Source organism: Dendrobates tinctorius, unplaced genomic scaffold (assembly GCF_039654945.1).
Source record: "Dendrobates tinctorius isolate UK_male_01 unplaced genomic scaffold, ASM3965494v1 ptg000015l, whole genome shotgun sequence".
In the NCBI taxonomy this organism is placed as follows: domain Eukaryota; kingdom Metazoa; phylum Chordata; class Amphibia; order Anura; family Dendrobatidae; genus Dendrobates; species Dendrobates tinctorius.
In genome coordinates this window covers 39819130-39842070 of record NW_027361683.1, presented here as the reverse complement: position 1 = coordinate 39842070, position 22941 = coordinate 39819130, and the positions used below count along the sequence as shown (strand labels likewise).

The 22941-nt window shown below is 49.2% G+C and overlaps 1 long non-coding RNA gene across 1 annotated transcript; it reads right to left on the bottom strand.

The window, feature by feature from the left end:
* Positions 1-835: 835 nt before the first annotated feature.
* LOC141076430 (uncharacterized) lies at positions 836-22697 on the bottom strand. Its single transcript, XR_012227483.1, has 3 exons — positions 22641-22697; positions 4531-4666; positions 836-998 (listed from the first exon to the last, which is right to left on the bottom strand). It is a non-coding gene; the product is annotated as an uncharacterized lncRNA (long non-coding RNA).
* Between the last annotated feature and the right edge of the window lie 244 nt (positions 22698-22941).

The following is a 22941-nucleotide window of genomic DNA, read 5'->3' as shown; positions in this document are numbered from 1 at the left end:
ACCTGTAGAAAACGTCTGTACTGAGACTGGTAGCAAAAGGCCCGTATGGGGCATATAATAGTAGCTTGCAGGTGTGCAGGTGAGACCGGCAGCCTAAGACTAATAAGGGGCTTATAGAAGTAGGTTGCAAGTGTGCAGGGCTGAACACGGTATCCACCGCCGTTTGGAACATTTTGCTACCGGTCTCAGTACAGACATTTTCTACAGGTATATTTTTACACCGGTCTCAATACAGACATCTTCCACAGGCAAATTGCTTCAGCTTCAGTATATAAACTCCTGCATTGCATGCTTGTATCATGCCCTGATGAAGTGAGCTGGGACAGCTCAGGAAACGCATAGGCACCAATAAAGTTCCTTGAATTATACCTACAGCAGCGCAGTGTATCATTGCACCTTAAAGCCATCTTCACTTACAAGTCCTTGGACCCTGTGCAGACTGCAGCAGCTGTTTCATGCGTTTGTAGGTGTTGTGACCGAAGTTTCACAACCCTATCAGGTGAGTCTCTCCTTGCCTCACCATTACAATTGTGTTTTAAAGGTTTCACACAGTGGATGCGCCCTGTTTTGTTTCTTTTATAAGCGTTGGGAGATGACAGACAACAGTCCATAGAGTCCGTACAAGGTCCAAAGCCAGTTAACACGAGATCATCTCCATGGAACCAGGCGACCGGCAGGTCCCAAAACCTGGCTTTCTCCAAACATATCCATGGTTAAGAGATGGTCACTGGTTCAGGTCTGTGTCCTTCCAACCGGAGCCGACAACCCCTAGGTTGATTCCTATAGATAATAGATCCGTGTCCCTCGTAACAGTGCCATGAAGAATTGGCTGCCGTCCTCTCGTCCGTTTAGTGCTTTGCAGAATGTCCAACTAGTAGCTCTGTGAGATGAGAGCTGCTCTCTCAGTCTCTTGAGTCTTTTTATACCGGAGGCATGTGATCTATTTTTAGATTTACCCAGTGTCCTTCAGTCCATCCTCACAGCCTTTTCCTATCTACCTTCAAAGAGAATAAGCTGGTTATAGAATACAATACACAATTAGCATATGAGCACACAATAAACAAAGATAAACACACACTATGTAGAAGTCACTATTACAGACTTACGTAGTATGTTAAATGGTATGCACGTCTATCTTCTTGACCCACCAGAGATAAACACTTAAATCCACAAGCCAATATACAGATTAAAAGTAATTTCTTCTTGGTTTGAAAAAACATAGTCGTCTGGGTAATTAAGATATACTCCGGTGTCTTCACATTTGTCCATTGTTCACAAGTATGTGTTATATCTTGCGTGAAGCAGCGGTCAATGTCACAGATAGGAGTCACTGTGTGTTCTCCCCAGGATGTGCATGGAGGCGTATGAAGGCCATAGGAATGCATGGCAGTCACGGGCGTAGCGGTGACTGCAATGCAGACTAGAAATAATAAAAATAAGTGTAGTCTTGGACATGCTAGTGTCCAAGGCAGATGTAGGGAAAACCTGCCCTGGGATGTTGTGTTGTGAAACAGTCTGCAGGATGATAGTCGTGCAGTTCCTTTCATTCCAGGCCTGGGTTTTCCATGTGGCTGAAGGCCACAGGTTTCATTGTTAAAAGCCGTGCAGTGATGGGTTTGGGTGTGTCAGGGTCAGTCAGTGTCAGTCTGGTGTTTGGAGGAGGACAGAGCAGTCGGCTCTGCAGCGCTCCAACTGTGGGAGGCAACACAGGCCAGCGGAGCCAAACAGCCAAGGGAACTGAGATGCCTGGCACCCACAACTTGCAAAGTGGTGCAGTCGGCCATGGCACCTGGTCAGAGGAGGACTAGCGTGTTTAGTGATTGTAAACTGGAGGATAGCGTGGCCTATGTAATGCTATGAGTAGCACATTGACACGGCAGTGCAGTTGCACACAGCAACTGGTCAAAAGAGGACTAGCGTGTTTAGTGACTGTAAACTGAAGGATGTCGTGTCCTGTGAAAAGCTGATAACACGGTGGTGCAGTCGCCCACGGTAACAGGTCAGAGGAGGACTAGCTTGTTTAGTGACTGTAAACTGGAAGATATCATTGTGAAATGCTGTGAGTAAAGAGACATGAACACAGCGGTGCAGTCACCCATGGTAACAGGTCAGAGGAGGACTAGTGTGTTTAGTGACTGTAATCAAGGATATGCACCCGGCTGCGATCCGGAGGATATCGTGTCCTGTGTTTATGTGAACTGGACATTAATGCTATGCATTTATATGAGTTGGACAATAATATTGTGTAGTGACTTTAGCTTTGAACTTTGCTGGGTCACTGCCTCCTCACTGCACAAGTGTGCTACCGCTGCACTACACTTGATATACAACATTGACCAGTATTCTGCTATTTGGAGGTTCCCTGTCCTTTTTTGATAGGTTGTAATGTTATATACTTGCACTTTTTTGCTTCATAATTATTATATGTCACCGGGGAAGTATGGTTCTCAATCATCCTTTTTTCACTTATATTACATTGTATGTCATTTTTATGCTAAATTAATAAAGTGTAATCACATTTTTGCTATAAAACGTCTTTGTTTCTGGTTGCTTCATATGTTAACAGCGAGAGCAGGCGGTGGCTGATGGTAGTATTCATCAGCCGCCGCCTGCGCTATAAATAAATAAATGAATGATGTGGGGTTACCCTGTATTTTTGACAACCAGCCAGGCAACACTCACAGCTGCGGGCTGGAACCCTCAGTTGTCAGCTCTAGCAAAGCTGGCTATCAAGAATAGAGGTGTGCTCATGCCGTATTTTATAATTATTTAAATAATTTTAAAAATCGACGTGGGGTCCCCCCTTATTTTCGACATCCAGCAAGGCTAAAACAGACAGCTGGGGGCTGGTATTCTCAGTTTGGTAAGGGGCCATGGATGTTGCCCCCTCCCTTCCCAACCTAAAAATAGCAGCCCAGAGGCGCATCTATTAGATGCACCAATTCTGCCGCTTTTCCCAGCTCTTCCCACTTGCCCTGTAGCGGTGACAAGTGGGGTTCATATTTGTGGGGATGATGCCACCTTTTGTATTGTCTGGTGACATTAAGCCCATGAATTAATAAAGGAGAGGCATCTCTGTAAGACGCCATTCCATTACTAATCCTATAGTCATATGGTAAATAAGAACACACCCAGAATAAAGTCCTTAATTTGAAATAAAACAAAACACACTTTTCCTTTTTTTATCTAAAAATAACAAACACAGTTATACTCACCTAACGCCCATTCCATTAAAGACTTGTCTCCTGTAATAAAAGAAAATTAAAAAACAACATTATCCCTCACCTGTCCGTTGTTCACCTGTCAAGGTTACTGCAGGTGAGTGAGGCTGCATTCCCAGCAAGGGACCTGAACTGCAGTGACCTCAGCACGTGAGAAAAAGTCAGTGACTTCACAGCTGTTCAGCTCAGTGAGTTCACCACAAGAAACTAGTGAACTCACTGTCAACTGTGGTGAATTCACTGACTTTTTCTCACAGTGCTGAAGTCACCGCAGTTCAGGTTCCTGGCTGGGAACGCAGCCTCAGTCATCAGCTGTAACATTGATGGCGTCACCACTGGTTACTGACGCTGCACTTGCAGCACCTCATTCCTCAGTGGTTCTCAGCCTGGAAGGTCGCATTTTGGCACTGTCCAGGTTGAAAAATATTTATCCACAGACATGGATTACGGCATGGGACAGAACTATGAAGGTAAAGGATGTGGTTGTTTTTATTTTTGTTTTATTATAGGAGACGAGGGCTTCAATGGAATTAGGTGTTAGGTAAGTATAACTTGGTTGTTATTTTTAAACACAAAAGTAAAGGTGTTTTGTTGCTATTTCAAATAAAGGACTTTATTCTGGCTGTCTTATTTTTTCTCATGTAACTATAGGATTAGTAATGGATGGGTATCTTATAGATGCCTCTCCATTACTAAGCCATGGTCTTGATGTCACCTAACAACATCAACCCCTCAAATATGAACTTAATTTGCCACCACCACAGGCCAAGTGGGAAAATGAGGGCAAAACGCCAGAATTGGCGCATCTAATATATGCATTTTTCTGGGCAGTTGCGGGCTGCTGTTTTAAGGCTGGTAGACCAATATCCATGGCCCCTTACCACCACCCTGAGGATACCAGCCGCCCCCAAACAATAGACCATAAGTTCACACCCCAGGTTTGCAAGATATACATTCAAAAGACTATTAGATCAAGTACATATGTTGTGTGAACTTATGGTCTATTGTTTGATTGTTCATGCATGTTTAAATTTATTCTAAGAAAACCTTGTTTCTAGCACACTGGAGGAGGACGGGTCAAGGTCTTGACATGGACCCTGAGGGGTGTTTTCACGTGGGCAACTTTTTGCCTTTTTTAATTGTTTTTAATTTTCTCTAGACTTTGTTGTGTGTCTTTTTGCATTTACAATAAAAATTATTACTTTTCTAATATATATAGTCATTATTATTTGTTATTGTGGCATTGATAAATGGTGTCCTTGCGTATTCCCCTTTTTGTAAAACACTCGGTACCTTTTTTGCAGCTTACCTCTTTTTCCAGTTTGCAGGACCTCCCCCGGGAAATGCTGTCCTGGTACAATACGAGCACCTGCAGTTCTGGAAGTACTGGGGTCTGCTCTTTCCTGAGTGCCAAACATCAGGGCCTTAACCACTAGCTCCTGGAACTAAAAGTACGATGTATCGGTGTGGTGACAGCAGAAAAGCGTTAAAGCGTTGAGCATTGCCATTTGTACGATGTGCACGGCCAGCTTTTTTGTACCACACCCTGGCCTTTCTCAAAGCACTGTAAGGTTGGAGGAGTTGATCGGAGAGATCAACGCCCTCCATGTTTTTGTTGTACCCCACTACACAGTCCAGTTTGCAGACCTGTGTAGAGGTACCTCGTACAGTGCTGAGGGCGCTGCTATCACCGTGTATGGTGATCTAGAGAAGGACATCCCTCTTGTCTGTCACGGAGTGACTGGACAAGTGTGACACGACCCACCAATCAGTCGGTCTGTAAACGGCAAAACAAAAAACACCAGGAAACACCAGGGAAAACTTTAACAACAGTGGGCCCTGCAATAGGGAACGGGGAAATGAACACCTCTTGCACTCACTTGAGGATGTGCCCTGTTCTTACTAACATCACTATATGGGTTTTTTCAACCCGTCGCCGAGCAGGATACCTAAACCCTCACTTGCCCTGCTCCTATCTCTAAGTAGGGAATTGGCAAGTGAAGACACTGGTACCACCACTGCACTAAGACAACACAAGGTAAGGAAAGACAAACACCACAGGGAAAAGGAAACACAAAAACAACACTTAGCTTTTTCTGCTGTAATGCCCCGCACAGCAGAGTAAGGCACCAGATAACAGCATTCAGCTGATGCACCACTGCACCAGCAACCTCCTGTCTTCAGCATGGTTAGTGTCCAAAAAGACCTGTATAACCAACAATCTGCTGATTGCATCAAGTGACCTTTTGAAGGAAGGTGGGAGTGGCACCATAGACATCAGCAAACCCAATAGCAATGTAATTACACCAGCAGGCCACCGGGGGGAAACTGACAACCCCCCCCCCCCCCGATGACCTGAAAGAAAGAAAGTTTTAATATGAAAAGCCAAGTCTGCCACAGATCCAAAAATGGATCGTGACATTATCCTTGTACTTGACCACCAGCAGATGGTCGAGATATTGGGCTCTGCTGTCACCCCTTCTGAGCATCTGCCCAAGTAGCGTCTTCAGGAAGCCTCTCTGATTTTTGCAGACAGTACTGCAGGCTGCGGTACCACGCACAGAGAGGGATTTTTAGAGTGGGATGCTGGTATAAAAGTTATCGGTGTAGAGGTGATAACCTTTTTCCAGCAGTGGGTGCACCAAATCCCACACAATTTTCCCACTCACTCTCAGGACAGGAGGACACTCAGGGGGTTCAATCCTGGTGTCCTTTCCTTCGTAAACTCTAAACCTATGGGTATACCCTGAGGTACTCTCACACAGTTTATAGAGTTTGATTCCGTATCTGGCCCTCTTGCTGGGCAGGTACTGACGAAATCTGAGCCTTCCCTTAAAATGGATTAAGAACTCATCCATGCAGATCTCCTTTTTTGGCACGTACACTTCAGCAAACTTTTTGTTGAAGTGTTCGATGACCGGCCAAACTTTGAACAGACAGTCAAAGTTGGGGTCATCTCGTGTGGGCACTGTGCATTATCAGTATAATGCAGGAATTTGTGGATGGCCTCAAAACGTGTCCAGGCCATGACCATTCGGAACACTATAGTGTTGTATAAAATATCAACACTCCAATATTGCTGAAGTTCTGGCTTCTTCAGGATCCCCATGTGGAGGACCAGGCCCCAAAACTACATCATTTCAACTGCGCCTACAGGAGACCAGTTAGAATATGATGAACCGGAGTTTTGTTTCAAAAATTTGCAAGCGTACAAATTATTCTGCTCCACCAAGAGGTTAATAAAATTCTCAGAGAAAAAGACTTGGAAAAAGTCTATTTCTGTGAGGCTGGTGATTCTTGATTCTACCACAAAATCAGGAATCAGTGGCTTGTAATTTTCGGAGGGCGAGGTCCACACAGGGTCCGCAATGGGGTGCACTGGTTCAGCTTTTAGAATGGCCGGCGCTGCCTCATCTTCTGTCATGGGGCGTCTGCATGGCGGTTCCGCAGGACCCGAGGAGGAAGATGAGGAGGAGGAAGAGCAAGTGAGGAGGAGGAAGAATCCGAAAAGTATAGAAATGTGGGATCCTCTCCCTCGCTATCAGTGTCGGAGGCAAGGAAAGCATATGCCTCCTCCAATGAATAGCATTGTTGGGACGAACGTGACGGGCAAGACTTTTTTTGTGAATATGGTGCACTTTATTTATAACTCTGTTTATGTGTGGGGGGACAGTGCTTGGTGCAAACTATTCTGAAAAGAAAAAGCTAAAAGGAAAACAGCAAATAGGGAGAAAAAAAAATGCCTGTGAAAAGAAAAGTCTAAAACAGCAGGCCCTAGCTCTCATAAGAGAACTGCGTCACTTATCAAAATTTGGCGGCTGCTGGATGTGCGCACGGGGGTGGCGCAAGGGCGGGTGAAAAAGAAAAATGGAAAACAGCCGGCACGAGCTCTGATAAGTGAATTGCATCACCAATCAACACTCGGCGGCTGCTAAATGTGCACAAGGAGGCGGCGCAAAGGGGGGGTGGAGGGGGGAAAAAGAGGGGGAAGGGGGTGTGGTGCAGTGACCCCTGTGATAGCTAGGGGGCGCTATGTGGGCATCCCAGGACATGCATGCAGGCATTTCCATTATTGTGATGGAGAAATGATAAGCGGCAGGTTTGTAAATGACCGATATGTATCACAGGGTGGGTGGCCCTGTGATGGAAGCTGGAACGTGTATTGATCAGCAGAGGTACTGCTGATGGTTTCTGTTTACAATAGGGAAGCTTCCAGATGACTTGGTGAGATGGGTGGGACCAGTCACCTACAAACCCACCCAGGGGCGTGTATCTGAACTCCCAAAGTAAAGTCTATGTGTGTATGGCTGTGTGGAATAGGACCTTTAGTGAGGTCATGACCATGTGATCCATACCTCACCTGTGGGCGTGGTTATGGACCATATAATGTGACTGGGGGGGGTCACAAGCAGAGAGTGTGTGTACCTGAATGGTGCAGAATGCAAGGTCCTCTAAGGTATGTGCTGGGAGATCCTGGAAGGAGGATCGGATCCCTGGAGCACGTGGCAAGACTTTGGACCCGGTGAGGCCTGTGTGTGTTGGACGGTCCCCAAGAGGGGACAGACGTCCTGAATAAGGAGCAACTAAGAGGTAACTCCAGACAGGGGGAAATAACTGTGTTTAGGCTATAGAGCCTGCGTGCTGGACATAGCACAGCCTGTGTGACCACAGGGCTAAGACAGCGGAGCTCTATTATGAACATTCATCTGTCTGATATAAGACTGTTACTTATCTTCCTGCTTCCATGGTTTATGCCGTATAAAAATAAACCATATGGACGATTTATGTGAAAAAACCGTGCCGGACCCTGTTAATTGGCTGCCGAGTGTCCCCAACACAAACATTAAGCGCTACATTACAGGGGGTATTGGGGTGGATGAAGAGAGATCGGGCAGAGTTCAGGGATCAACACTTTTGGTTTTAGTCAGGTGGTGCAAAAGGGGGTGAAAAAAAAGGAAAACGGCAGGTCCTAGTGCTGATAAGTGAACTTCGTCACTTACCAAAGTTTGGTGGCTGCGGGATGTGCTGAGGGAAAAATGCAAGCACGAGTGTTGATCGGTGAACTGCGTCACCAATCAACGCTCGGCAGCTGCACGGAGGTGGCGCAAAGGGGGGGTGGAGGGGTGCAAAAAGAGGGGGAAAGGAGGGGGGATGGGGGGACCGGGGTGGATGAAGAAAGATTGGGCAGGGATCAGGTATCAACACATACAGTTGTAGTCTCTCTTTTTTTTTTCTTTCTTCAGCAGGAATTTTGGTGTCACAGGCTGCTGTGGCACCACAAATCTCAGCACAGGAGGCTCTGGCAGTGTGGCCACTCTGCAGGAATCCTCAGCTAGTGTGAGGACCCCTGCAGTATGGTCACAGGCAGGTGACAGACAGGTCACAGAGCGGTCATACCGCTGCTGTGACCTGTCATTGATGGGATCGATCATAACATTGATCCCACCAATCAGAGCTTTCCCTGGTGACCCTGGCAACAGCCTAGGATCGGAGCTCACAGCTCCGATCCAAGACAGGTCACCAGCAGGGCACAGCGCTGTCACACTGCAGCTGTGCCCTGTGATTGTTGCAATCGATGATGACATCAATCGCACCAATCAGCAGCTGCAGGGCCTGTTCTAGGCACCAGCATAGAATCAGTGCTATTACAGCACCGATCCTATGCAGGTATCGGTAACACCGCTGCTGTGCCCTGCGATTGGCGCAATCGATGCGGTACTTGATCCTAGCCTGGGACCTCATTACTTCAGATGATCTCATTGGCTGAAACAATGAGAAAGGCTGTGATTGGCTGTTTAGAATTGAACAGCCAATCACAGCGATCGGGAGGCTTAAGTTGCGATGTTGCATTAAAGGGCGTGACGTACTATTCCGTCCATGGGAATTAAGTCTCAGGTCACATTGATGGAATAGTATGTCCAATGGCAGAGAGGGGTTAAATAATTATTAAATACGGCGTGAGGACCCCTCTGTTCTTGATAACCGGCCTTGCTGAAGCTGACAGCTGACGGTTGCAGCCCACAGCTGTCAGTTTTGCCTGCCTGTTTATCAAAAACACAGGGCAACCCAAGTCAGTTTGTTTCAAAATGTATTAACTTATAGTGCAGGCGGTTGGTGATGAATACTCCCATCAAACGCCGCCTGCTATCGCTGTTATCAGTTAAATACAACTCTCAACATTGCCACCTGCTAGCGCTGAGCAGGGGACAATGATGAAAGCCGTCTTCAGCACCCGGGAACAGCGCTAACGGTACGTGTGATACTGATGCGGCACACGGTTCCTAAACATGCATACAGGGGCGCACCTATAATGAGGCAAGCTGAGACTGTTGCCTTAGGTGGCAGGAAGCTGCTGTGCACAGGGAGCGGCATATGCGCTCTGCTACCCACAGCACATACAATTTAGCCTCTTTACGCTGGTGCTGCTTTTAGCATGCAGAGGCTAAATTGTAATTGATGAGGTCACAGGGGAGGAGTCAGGGCCCCTTGATAATGTGACCCCTGACTTCTCCCTTCATGTGACCTCATCACAGGTCCTGTGCACACAGGCCTCGGTGTATGCAGGACTCTGTGTCACGCCACCCGCTGCCACGCTCCTCGCTGCTCCCACTGTGCCGCTCGCAGCCGCATCCTCTGTCCCGCCTCCCGAACACCGGCTCGCCCACCTCACCCGGCGCGCTCCCGGAAGGCGCACGCATCATCCTGCGTCTTCTCCACCGCCGCCGCAGCAGGCCTTCCGTGCCAGTCGGGTGCGCCTGCGCACTGCGTGCCAGTAGTCCTGTTCCCACTGCTCCACCTCCTGGCCCCTCCTGACCCGGAAGCGCTGCCTGTAGCCCTATATCTGGTAGTCTCGCCTCCTGCCCGGTGCCTGACTATCAATTGTGTCTAGCACGGCTGATTCAGGTCCACTCTGCCCTGCACTCCTCCAGCCTAGCGCTCTGTCCTGTTCTCTCTGTGTCCCAGTGTCTTCTTGTGATTGCTCCCTCTGTTCTCTCCTAGTGTCTGCCTCGTCCCCGGTCTCCAGCCCGTCGCCGCAGTGTCTACCTCTGTCTGCCTGGATCCGTTCCTGCCTAGCATAACCCTCTGCTGTCCTCCCGCAACCCTTGTGGTTATCTCTGGTCTCTCTCTACTGTGTCCCCGGGTATCAGCTTCCGCGGCGATAGTCTCTCTGAGGCTTGCCCCAGACGCTCCCTGTATAGGGGGTGGTCCACTTGGCCCGCTCGCCTCGAGGAGGTTCGTCGTCGCGGTCCTGCGGGTTCACTTCCGGTTCCCCTCAGTCCTACAGTATAACAGTATAGTCAGGCCATGGACCCCGCTGGTACCCCGACCCCAACCCAAAAGGAGCTCCTATTCCTAAGGGAGAATCAAGCAAGGATAATGTCTTTCCTTAAGTCCATGGAGTCCCGCTTGTCGTCTCTACAGGCCTCTGATCCTGGGACCGCCTCCCAGCTGGGCAGTCTCCAACAGGAGCTGGCTCAGCAGCGAGACACCCAGGCCCATATATTGAATTATATGGCTTCCATAGATAATCGTCTCCTTGCCCTGCAATCTGTGGCCTCGACCCCGGCCCAGGCGGCGGTATCCCATCCGCCGCCCCGTTTGGCAAAACCCCCGCGTTATGGTGGCGATTCTAAGTCGTGCAGGGGTTTTTTAAATCAGTGACAGCTCCATTTTGAGCTATTGCCTCAACAGTACCCCACCGACAGAGCCAAGGTGGCCTTTGTCGTGTCCCATTTGGAGGGTGAGGCTTTAGCCTGGGTAAACCCCCTCTGGGAGCGTGATGACCCCTTGGTCTCCCAACTCTCCACCTTCCTCGACTCTTTTCGCAAGGTGTTCGACGAGCCGGGTCGCGTAGCCTCTGCCACAGAGTCACTTTTTAACCTGCAACAGGGCACGCTCTCCGTGGATCAATACGCCATTCGCTTCCGTACCCTGGCCTCCGAGGTTGGATGGAACAATGAGGCCTTGGTAGGAGCTTTTTGGCGGGGCCTCTCAGGTCGAATTAAAGACGAATTGGCGGGACGGGACACTCCAACCTCGTTGGAGGATATAATTTCCCTGGCTATCCGCATCGACTTGCGCTTCCAGGAGCGTTCTCGAGAGGCCGCCAGGGAAAGGAGGTTTCCTCGTGTCCCATCCGCTGCCCGCAGTCCACCTCGCTCACGCCCTGCTCTGGCGTCGGCATCTCCCGCACCTGAGCCCATGCAAGTAGATCGCCTCAAGCCGGTGGAGCAACGCCTACAGGAGAGGTTCACTCAGGGTCTTTGTCTGTATTGTGGGAGTGCATCACACTTCTTGCGTTCCTGCCCTGTGCGTCCGGGAAACGCCTCCGCCTAGGACAGGTAAGAGAGGCCTCCCTAGGTACCAATGACTCCTCTCTACCCTTGACTCTTTCTGTTCTCTTGCATCTAGGTCCCAAGCGTTCCTCCGAGTGGGCTTACATAGATTCTGGTGCGGCTGGAAATTTTATTCAGCTAGAGGCAGTCAGGAGGCTTCGTATTCCGGTCAGATCCCTGAAGACTCCTCGGCAGATTGCGTCGGTTGACGGTCAACCCCTGCGGGTGTCCGTTACACAGGTCACCGAAGAATTGGACCTTCAGGTCGGAGCCTTGCATCTAGAGAAGATTGCCTTCTATGTGCTGCCGACCCTATCACACACTATCCTGTTGGGTCTTCCTTGGCTAAGAAAACACGAGCCAACCTTGGACTGGCGGTCTGGTGACGTTGTGCGGTGGGGACAGTTCTGTCACAGAGGGTGTTTGCTTTCCGTCCAGCCAAGTAACTCCCCTCGTCCAACATCGGTATCCCCAGATTTACCTTCGGCCTATTGGGCCTATGCGGATGTCTTCAGTAAGAAAGAAGCAGAGACTCTGCCCCCTCACCGTCCCTACGACTGCCCTATCGATCTCGTTCCTGACTCTACTCCACCCCGAGGTCGGATTTATCCGCTGTCGTCATCAGAGACCCAAGCCATGTCCGAATATGTTCATAAAAACTTGGCCAAAGGCTTCATTCGCCCGTCTTCCTCGCCCGCGGGTGCGGGTTTCTTCTTCGTCAAGAAGAAGGACGGGACCCTTCATCCCTGCATTGACTATCGGGGACTCAACGATATTACAATTAAAAACAAATATCCGCTCCCTCTCATCCCGGAGCTATTTGACCGTCTCCGAGGGGCGCAAATCTTTACCAAATTGGATTTGCGTGGAGCCTACAACCTAATCCGCATCCGTCCTGGAGATGAGTGGAAAACGGCTTTCAACACTCGCGATGGCCACTATGAATATCTGGTTATGCCTTTTGGCTTATGCAACGCACCCGCCGTGTTTCAAGAATTTGTCAATGATGTCTTCCGAGACCTTCTCTATTCTTGTGTGGTGGTGTACCTGGATGATATTCTGGTATTTTCCTCGGACCTGTCTACTCACAGAAAGGACGTCCGTCAAGTCTTGTCGCGCCTGAGAGAGCATCGTCTCTATGCCAAACTTGAAAAATGCGCCTTTGAACAGTCTTCTCTACCGTTTTTGGGCTACATCATTTCTAATACTGGTCTACGGATGGATCCGGGAAAATTGTCGGCCGTACTAAACTGGCCGCGTCCCCAGGGAGTGAAGGCCATCCAACGATTCCTGGGGTTCGCCAATTATTACCGGCAGTTTATTCCACACTTTTCCTCCCTGACCAGCCCTATCTCCGCTCTGATCCGTAAGGGGGCTAATCCCCACTTCTGGTCACCTGAGGCCGAAGACGCATTCCACTCCCTGAAACAAGCTTTTGCAGCGGCTCCCGTACTCCATCGCCCAGAGGCCAACAAACCCTTCACCCTGGAAGTAGATGCCTCTGCCATCGGAGCCGGTGCAGTACTTTCCCAGTCGGCACCCTCTGGACGACTGGTCACCTGTGGCTTCTTTTCAAAGTCGTTCTCCACCCCGGAGAGAAACTATACCATTGGTGATAGAGAACTGCTCGCCATCAAGTTGGCCTTGGAGGAATGGTGGTACCTCCTCGAGGGAGCGGTCCACCCCGTCAGGATCTACACTGACCACAAGAACCTGGCGTACATCCGGACAGCGCAAAGACTCAATCCCCGACAAGCCAGGTGGTCTCTGTTCTTCGCTCGGTTCGATTTCGAACTCCATTTTCGCCCCAGCGATAAGAACCTCAAGGCAGATGCCCTATCCAGATCCTTTTTGGTTACCGACTGTGAGGAAGAGCCTTCGCACATCGTGGATCCTAGCAAGGTCATGGTGGTTGCTCCTGTAAACCTGACTTCATTGCCCCCGGGTAAGACGTTTGTTCAAGAGGACAATAGGAAGCGAGTCTTACAGTGGGGTCATACCTCCAAGCTAGCTGGCCACGGCGGTCTCAAGAAAACCCTCTCCTTCATCTCTCGTTATTATTGGTGGCCCTCTCTTGCTCAAGATGTTCGAAGTTTTGTCGCCTCTTGTCCGTCTTGTGCCAAGAATAAAGTTCCCCGACACCTACCCGCTGGTCTTCTTCACCCGCTCCCGGTTCCTTCGGCTCACTGGCAGCACATTGCGTTGGATTTTATTACCGATCTACCTCGGTCTTCGGGTCACACAGTCATCCTCGTGGTTGTAGATCGATTTTCCAAAATGGCCCATTTCATCTCCCTGCCTGGGTTACCCTCCGCTCCTGAACTGGCGAGAATTTTCATTACCCATGTTTTCCGGATTCACGGTTTTCCTCAGCATATCGTTTCGGATAGAGGAGTTCAGTTCACCTCACACTTCTGGCGAGCTCTGTGTAAACGCATGGATGTCACTTTGGACTTCTCAGCCTACCACCCCCAAACTAATGGTCAGGCTGAGCGCACGAATCAAATTTTGATAACCTATCTCCGCCACTTCTCCAACGCTTACCACAACGACTGGTCCCACCTGCTCCCGTGGGCTGAATTTGCCTACAACAACCACACCAACGAGTCTTCGTCTAAGTCACCTTTCTTCATCGTCTACGGGCAACATCCCAGTGTACCTCTGCCGGTACCCCCTGTCTCGGGTGTGCCGGCAGCCGACCTTCTGACCGAGAAGTTCTCCAGGGTCTGGCAGGAAACCAAGTCTGCACTTGAACTAGCGCGGGATAGAATAAAGAGGCACGCAGACAAAAGGCGTCTGGATTCTCCGTTGTACCATCCCGGAGATAAAGTGTGGCTGTCCTCCAAGTTTGTTCGTCTCAAAGTCCCCTCATATAAGCTAGGCCCTCGGTATATCGGGCCTTTTGAGGTCATAGCCCGCATCAATAACGTTGCCTACAAGCTAAAACTCCCTGCCTCTCTACGAATCCCCAATTCTTTTCACGTGTCCCTCCTGAAACCTGTCATTTTTAACCAGTTTCATGCCTCTGTTGGTCACTCTCCCCAGCCAGTCTCTGGCCAGGATGTCTTTGAGGTCCAGAACATCCTGGCCGTAAAGAGATCTAGAGGGAAGACCCTCTTCTTAGTTGATTGGAAGGGTTTTGGTCCCGAGGAGAGGTCTTGGGAGCCCCGGCAGAACATCCAGGCCCCCCGCATTCTAGCTAGGTTCCTTGCCAGTCTCAAGAAGAGGGGGCGTAAGGAGGGGGGTACTGTCACGCCACCCGCTGCCACGCTCCTCGCTGCTCCCACTGTGCCGCTCGCAGCCGCATCCTCTGTCCCGCCTCCCGAACACCGGCTCGCCCACCTCACCCGGCGCGCTCCCGGAAGGCGCACGCATCATCCTGCGTCTTCTCCACCGCCGCCGCAGCAGGCCTTCCGTGCCCATCGGGTGCGCCTGCGCACTGCGCGCCAGTAGTCCTGTTCCCACTGCTCCACCTCCTGGCCCCTCCTGACCCGGAAGCGCTGCCTGCAGCCCTATATCTGGTAGTCTCGCCTCCTGCCCGGTGCCTGACTATCAATTGTGTCTAGCACGGCTGATTCAGGTCCACTCTGCCCTGCACTCCTCCAGCCTAGCGCTCTGTCCTGTTCTCTCTGTGTCCCAGTGTCTTCTTGTGATTGCTCCCTCTGTTCTCTCCTAGTGTCTGCCTCGTCCCCGGTCTCCAGCCCGTCGCCGCAGTGTCTACCTCTGTCTGCCTGGATCCGTTCCTGCCTATCATAACCCTCTGCTGTCCTCCCGCAACCCTTGTGGTTATCTCTGGTCTCTCTCTACTGTGTCCCCGGGTATCAGCTTCCGCGGCGATAGTCTCTCTGAGGCTTGCCCCAGACGCTCCCTGTATAGGGGGTGGTCCACTTGGCCCGCTCGCCTCGAGGAGGTTCGTCGTCGCGGTCCTGCGGGTTCACTTCCGGTTCCCCTCAGTCCTACAGTATAACACTCTGCTGTGCTGGTTGTCATCGTGCAGGATAAGGGAAGTTTATGTGTGGGGTCAGGAGGGGTTTACAGGGTGGATGTAGTAGAACCGCGCGTATGCAAGGTGTACGGAGCGGAGCCGCGCGTGTACGAGGTGTACGGAGCGGAGCCGCGCGTGTACGAGGTGTACGGAGCGGAGCCGCGCGTGTACGAGGTGTACGGAGCGGAGCCGCGCGTGTACGAGGTGTACGGAGCGGAGCCGCGCGTGTACGAGGTGTACGGAGCGGAGCCGCGCGTGTACGAGGTGTACGGAGCGGAGCCGCGCGTGTACGAGGTGTACGGAGCGGAGCCGCGCGTGTACGAGGTGTACGGAGCGGAGCCGCGCGTGTACGAGGTGTACGGAGCGGAGCCACAGGTTTGTGGAGCCGCGCGTGTACGAGGTGTATGGAGCGGAGCCGCGTGTGTACGAAGCGGAGATGTGTATGGAGCAGAGCCATGTGTGTACGGAGCGGGGATGAGTGCGGAGCCGCATGTGTACGAGGTGTACGGAGCAGAGCCACGTGTGTACAGGGTGTTCAGAGCGGAGCCGTGTGTGTACAAGGTGTACGGAACGGAGCCGTGTGTGTACGAGGTGTACACAGCGGAGCCGCGTGTGTACGGGGTGTGCAGAGCGGAGCCGTGTGTGTACGAGGTGTACGGAGCGGAGATGTGTACAAGGTGTACAGAGCGGAGCGGTGGGTGTGTGTACAAGATCTATGGAATGGAGCCGTGTGTGTACGAGGTGAACAGAGCGGAGCCGCGTGTGTACGGAGCAGAGGCGCATGTGTACGAAGCGGAGCCACGTGTGTACGGGGTGTATGGAGTGGAACTGCGTGTGTATGGGGCGTAGAAAATGGAGTCCTGTGTGTACAAAGTGTACGGAGCTGAGCCGTGTGTGTACGGAGTAGAGCAGAGCCGTTTGTGTATGGAGTGGAGCCGCGTGTGTATGGAGCGGAGCCGCTTGTGTACGAGGTGTATGGAGCGGAACAGCTTGTGTACGATGTGTATGGAGCAAAACCGCATGTGTACAAGGTTTACGGAGTGGAGCCATGTGTGTACAATGTGTACAGAGCGTAGCCGTGTGTGTACAAGCTGTACGGAGCAGAGCCGCATGTGTACGAGGTTTACGGAGTGGAGCCGTGTGTGCAAGGTGTACGGAGCGGAGCCACAGGTTTGTGGAGCCGCGCGTGTACGAGGTGTATGGAGCGGAGCCGCGTGTGTACGAAGCGGAGATGTGTATGGAGCAGAGCCATGTGTGTACGGAGCGGGGATGAGTGCGGAGCCGCATGTGTACGAGGTGTACGGAGCAGAGCCACGTGTGTACAGGGTGTTCAGAGCGGAGCCGTGTGTGTACAAGGTGTACGGAACGGAGCCGTGTGTGTACGAGGTGTACACAGCGGAGCCGCGTGTGTACGGGGTGTGCAGAGCGGAGCCGTGTGTGTACGAGGTGTACGGAGCGGAGATGTGTACAAGGTGTACAGAGCGGAGCGGTGGGTGTGTGTACAAGATCTATGGAATGGAGCCGTGTGTGTACGAGGTGAACAGAGCGGAGCCGCGTGTGTACGGAGCAGAGGCGCATGTGTACGAAGCGGAGCCACGTGTGTACGGGGTGTATGGAGTGGAACTGCATGTGTATGGGGCGTAGAAAATGGAGTCCTGTGTGTACAAAGTGTACGGAGCTGAGCCGTGTGTGTACGGAGTAGAGCAGAGCCGTTTGTGTATGGAGTGGAGCCGCGTGTGTATGGAGCGGAGCCGCTTGTGTACGAGGTCTATGGAGCAAAACCGCATGTGTACAAGGTTTACGGAGTGGAGCCATGTGTGTACAATGTGTACAGAGCGTAGCCGTGTGTGTACAAGCTGTACGGAGCAGAGCCGCATGTGTACGAGGTTTACGGAGTGGAGCCGTGTGTGCAAGGTGTACGGAGCGGAGCCGTGTGTGTACGAGGCATACAAAGCGGAGCCATGTGTGTACGAGGCATACAAAGGCGAACCGTGTGTGTATGAGGTGTGCAGAGCCATACGTGTACAAGGTGTATGGTGGGGAGCATTCATACCTCCCAACCGTTCCGGATCTAGCGGGACAGTCCCAGTTTTGAGAGTCTGCCCCACTGCCCCGGCCAGGAGCTTTTTTTCCCGCGGATAGAGAAGTGCATGGCGGAGCCCCGAGGAGCACTTTAAAATTTGCACGTAATGTTCCACCGGAAGTGACGTGCTAAAAGCTGACCGGAAATGAGGTAATTTTGGGAGGAGATTGTGACGGAGCCATGGAGACACTTCATGGAATGCTTCAGATCCATCACTGTGTCCTCCGACAGCGCGGACAGCGGGATCGCCTTGGACTCGGGGAAGTCGGCCATGTGAGCGGATCATGATATGTCCTGCATCGGGAGGCTCAGGTGGGCACTACAATGGGAGCCGGGCTGCTATAGTATCTTTATAGAATCTTTCTTTCTCTCTCTGTTTCTCTCTCTCTCTGTTCTTTCTTTCTCTCTCTAATCTTTCTTTTTTCTTTCTCTCTCTGTTCTCTTTTTTCTCTCTCTTCTTTCTCTCTGTTCTTTCTTTCCCCTCTTCCTTTCTCTGTTCTTTCTTTCGCCCTGTTCTTTCTTTCCCTAATTTTTCTCTCTCTCTCTCTCTGTTCTTTCTTTCCTCTCTTTCTCTCTCTGTTCTTTTTCTCTCTCTCAGATCTTTCTTTCCCCTCTTTCTTTCTCTGTTCTTTCTTTTTCTCTCTGTTCTTTCTTTCTTTCCCATCTTTCTTTCTCTCACTCTGTTCTTTCTTTCCCCACTTTCTTTCTCTCTCTGCTTTTTATTTCTTTCCTCTCTTTTTCTCTCTCCCTCTCTGTTCTTTCTTTCCCCTCTTTCTTTTTATCTCTCTCTCTGTTCTTTTCTTCTGCCCACTCTTTCTTTCTCTTTGTTCTTTTTCTTTCTTCTTTATTTCTCTCTGTTCTTTCTTTCCCCTTTTTCTTTATTTCTTTCTGTTCTTTTTTCTGTCCCCTCTTTCGTTCTCTCTCTGTTCTTTCTTTCCCCTCTTTCTTTCTCTCTCTGTTCTTTCTTTCCCTTCTTTCTTTCTCTCTCTGTTTTCTTTTTTCTCTCTCTCTGTTCTTTCTTTCTTTTCCTCAGTACCAGTCAGTGTGCCCACAGTACCAGCCACTGTGCCCATAATGACAGCCACTGTGCCCTCCGTACCAGTCAGTGTGATCAGCAGTGCTAAATGTGTGTGGTTGGGTCGTGGACATGGGTTTGACTAGTTGTGAAATGGATGTGGTCGGGGGCGTGGCCTAAAATTTTCATATATTCCTACAAACAAACGGAAGCAAATGCCAAATATTTTTGTTAAAAATAGATAAATCTTTATTGAACAAAAAAATTACATAAAATTTAAAATTTCAATGGGAAAATTAAGTTACAAAACAGATCTGCAAACAAAGAGGTAGCTACAGTCATGGCCAAAAGTATTGACACCCCTGCAATTCTGTCAGATAATATTCAGTTTCTTCCTGAAAATGATTGCAAACACAAATTCTTTGGTATTATTATCTTCATTTAATTTGTCTTAAATTAAAAAACACAAAAGAGAATGAAGCAAAAAGCAAAACATTGATCATTTCACACAAAACTCCAAAAATGGGCCGGACAAAAGTATTGGCACCCTCAGCCTAATACTTGGTTGCACAACCTTTAGCCAAAATAATTGCGACCAACCGCTTCCGGTAACCATCAATGAGTTTCTTACAATGCTCTGCTGGAATTTTAGACCATTCTTCTTTGGCAAACTACTCCAGGTCCCTGATATTTGAAAGGTGCCTTCTCCAAACTGCCATTTTTAGATCTCTCCACAGGTGTTCTATGGGATTCAGGTCTGGACTCATTGCTGGCCACCTTAGAAGTCTCCAGTGCTTTCTCTCAAACGATTTTCTAGTGCTTTTTGAAGTGTGTTTTGGGTTATTGTCCTGCTGGAAGACCTATGACCTCTGAGGTAGACCCAGCTTTCTCACACTGGGCCCTAAATTATGCTGCAAAATTTGTTGGTAGTCTTCTGACTTCATAATGCCATGCACACGGTCAAGCAGTCCAGTGCCAGAGGCAGCAAAGCAACCCCAAAACATCAGGGAACCTCCGCCATGTTTGACTGTAGGGACCGTGTACTTTTCTTTGAATGCCTCTTTTTTCTCCTGTAAACTCTATGTTGATGCTTTTGCCCTAAAAGCTCTACTTTTGTCTCATCTGACCAAAGACCATTCTTCCAAAATGTTTTAGGCTTTTTCAGGTAAGTTTTGGCAAACTCCAGCCTGGCTTTTTTATGTCTCGGGGTAAGAAGTGGAGTCTTCCTGGGTCTCCTACCATACAGTCCCTTTTCATTCAGATGCCGACGGATAGTACGGGTTGACACCGTTGTACCCTCGGACTGCAGGGCAGCTTGAACTTGTTTGGATGTTAGTGGAGGTTCTTTATCCAACATCCGCACAATCTTGCGTTGAAATCTCTTGTCAATTTTTCTTTTCCGACCACATCTAGGGAGGTTAGCCACAGTGCCATGGGCTTTAAACTTCTTGATGACACTGCGCACGGTAGACACAGGAACATTCAGGTCTTTGGAGATGGACTTGTAGCCTTGAGATTGCTCATGCTTCCTCACAATTTGGTTTCTCAAGTCCTCAGACAGTTCTTTGGTCTTCTTTCTTTTCTCCATGCTCAATGTGGTACACACAAGGACACAGGACAGAGGTTGAGTCAACTTTAATCCATGTCAACTGGCTGCAAGTGTGATTTAGTTATTGCCAACACCTGTTAGGTGCCACAGGTAAGTTACAGGTGCTGTTAATTACACAAATTAGAGAAGCATCACATGATTTTTCGCACAGTGCCAATACTTTTGTCCACCCTCTTTTTTATGTTTGGTGTGGAATTATATCCAATTTGGCTTTAGGACAATTATTTTTGTGTTTTTTCATTTAATACAAATTAAATGAAGATAATAATACCAAAGAATTTGTGTTTGCAATCATTTTCAGGAAGAAACTGAGTATTATCTGACAGAATTGCAGGGGTGTCAATACTTTTGGCCATGACTGTATACCTAAAGTATATGGTATGTTTGGTATCACTTTTTAGAAGTAATTAAAATCTTTTTATATAAAGGATGAAAAGGTGGTAAAAAATGATCAAAAAAGTACTTCCCTTATGTAAATTTAACCCATATTCATTACATCAAGAAAAGGGGTTAAACTCTCTCAGGACATATATTTGCACGGTTAGTGCTTGTGAGAGTCAATGTACAAAAACCAAGTACTAGAAAAAAAGAGATTTTCGGATATGGTCAGATTAAATTTTTAAGGCCTAATAGCAGTCATTGGAAGTCCAAAGATTGCTATATGTTGAACAGCAGTTAGTATATATCCAAATGGACACAAATTGAGTGCAATAATGTGGAGGTCTAATTTAGGGAGGACACTAGTGTGAAATTCAGCACCAAGAAATAAAAATGGGTATTCAATCAGACATATTTGATATCATGGTTAGTGCTCACAAAATTGATGTATAGAGCAACCTACTCCTCACTGAAAGTACTGCACACAGACCTTATACATCCAATAGGTAAAGTATACTAGAAGGTACAATTTACAATGCTCAAAGCTTCCAAATGAAGTTAATGGCAGTAAATAGTATCTGGGATGAGTCCCATAGTATCAAGAGTATACATAGTGCTAAGCAGGGGCGTACATAGAAATCATGGGGCCCCATAGCAAAAGTCTGAATGGGCCCCCCCCCAAAAAAAAAAAAAAAAAAAAAAATCAACAGGTGCTCTTAACTCCAGGCATGCATGTTATAGGTCAAACAATTAATTTTATAGCTAGTCTTTGATTTTTTGAGTAAAAGAAAAGGTAAAACACTTACATCCAATTTGATATATTCCTTGTAAAAGTCAAAATGGAAGGAGCTCATATATACTGCATAGGGGCCCAAATACTGTCCAGGAGCTCATATATACTGCACAGGGGCCCAAATACTGTCCAGGAGCCCATATATACTGCACAGGGGCCCAAATACTGTCCAGGAGCCCATATATACTGCACAGGGGCCCAAATACTGTCCAGGAGCCCATATATACTGCACAGGGGCCCAAATACTGTCCAGGAGCCCATATATACTGCACAGGGGCCCAAATACTGTCCAGGAGCCCATATATACTGCACAGGGGCCCAAATACTGTCCAGGAGCCCATATATACTGCACAGGGGCCCAAATACTGTCCAGGAACTCATATATACTGCACAGGGGCCCAAATACTGTCCAGGAGCCCATATATACTGCACAGGGGCCCAAATACTGTCCAGGAGCCCATATATACTGCACAGGGGCCCAAATACTGTCCAGGAGCCCATATATACTGCACAGGGGCCCAAATACTGTCCAGGAACTCATATATACTGCACAGGGGCCCAAATACTGTCCAGGAGCCCATATATACTGCACAGGGGCCCAAATACTGTCCAGGAGCCCATATATACTGCACAGGGGCCCAAATACTGTCCAGGAGCCCATATATACTGCACAGGGGCCCAAATACTGTCCAGGAGCCCATATATACTGCACAGGGGCCCAAATACTGTCCAGGAGCCCATATATACTGCACAGGGGCCCAAATACTGTCCAGGAGCCCATATATACTGCACTAAAATGATTTTCAATCTGGTTTAAAAATAATCCCACTCAGTAACACATCCTTCTTTGTAACCAGTATGTGCTGCTGAGAACAAAAATAATCTATGCACACAAAAAAATCTGTACTGATCATCCTGTGAGCATAAGAAATGCCAAAATGGGCTATCAGCTATTGGCCAACAAGTAGCTGATTGATTGTCAATATATATCACAGACATTTAGCAAGGCAGAATAAATCATTGGTGGCTCAGTGGTGTGTGTGTATATATATATATATACACACACACACCTGCAGGGCCCCCTCCACAGTGCGTGCAGCCGGGCCCCCCTCCCTAAGGTGCAAAGTGCAGCCAGAGCCATTGCAAATGTAAAGTGCCAGGCTGCCAGCACAGTGAGGGGACACATTTAACAAAAAAAATCCACCCCCAGCCGGGCTCACCGTCTTGAGTGAGAGAGGCTCATAAATGTTTTCTGCTTTCGGCTTTCTGCAATGCACGTGTGCTGCTCTCTGGCTGCCAGGAGGCGTGGCGTTCTTATGCAAATCCAGCCAGAGACTTCAGCCAACTGCTGACCAGGAAACAAGGAAAGGGGAGCTTCAAGGGGGTATACAGCGGCCGGTGCTTACATTTAATTAAAGGAGATAGTACTGTGTCAGCACAGCTGCCAAACCGCAGCGGCCGTCGCGGGCCCCCTCACCCATCCGGGCCCCCTCACCTGTCCGGGCCCCATAGCAGCTGCGT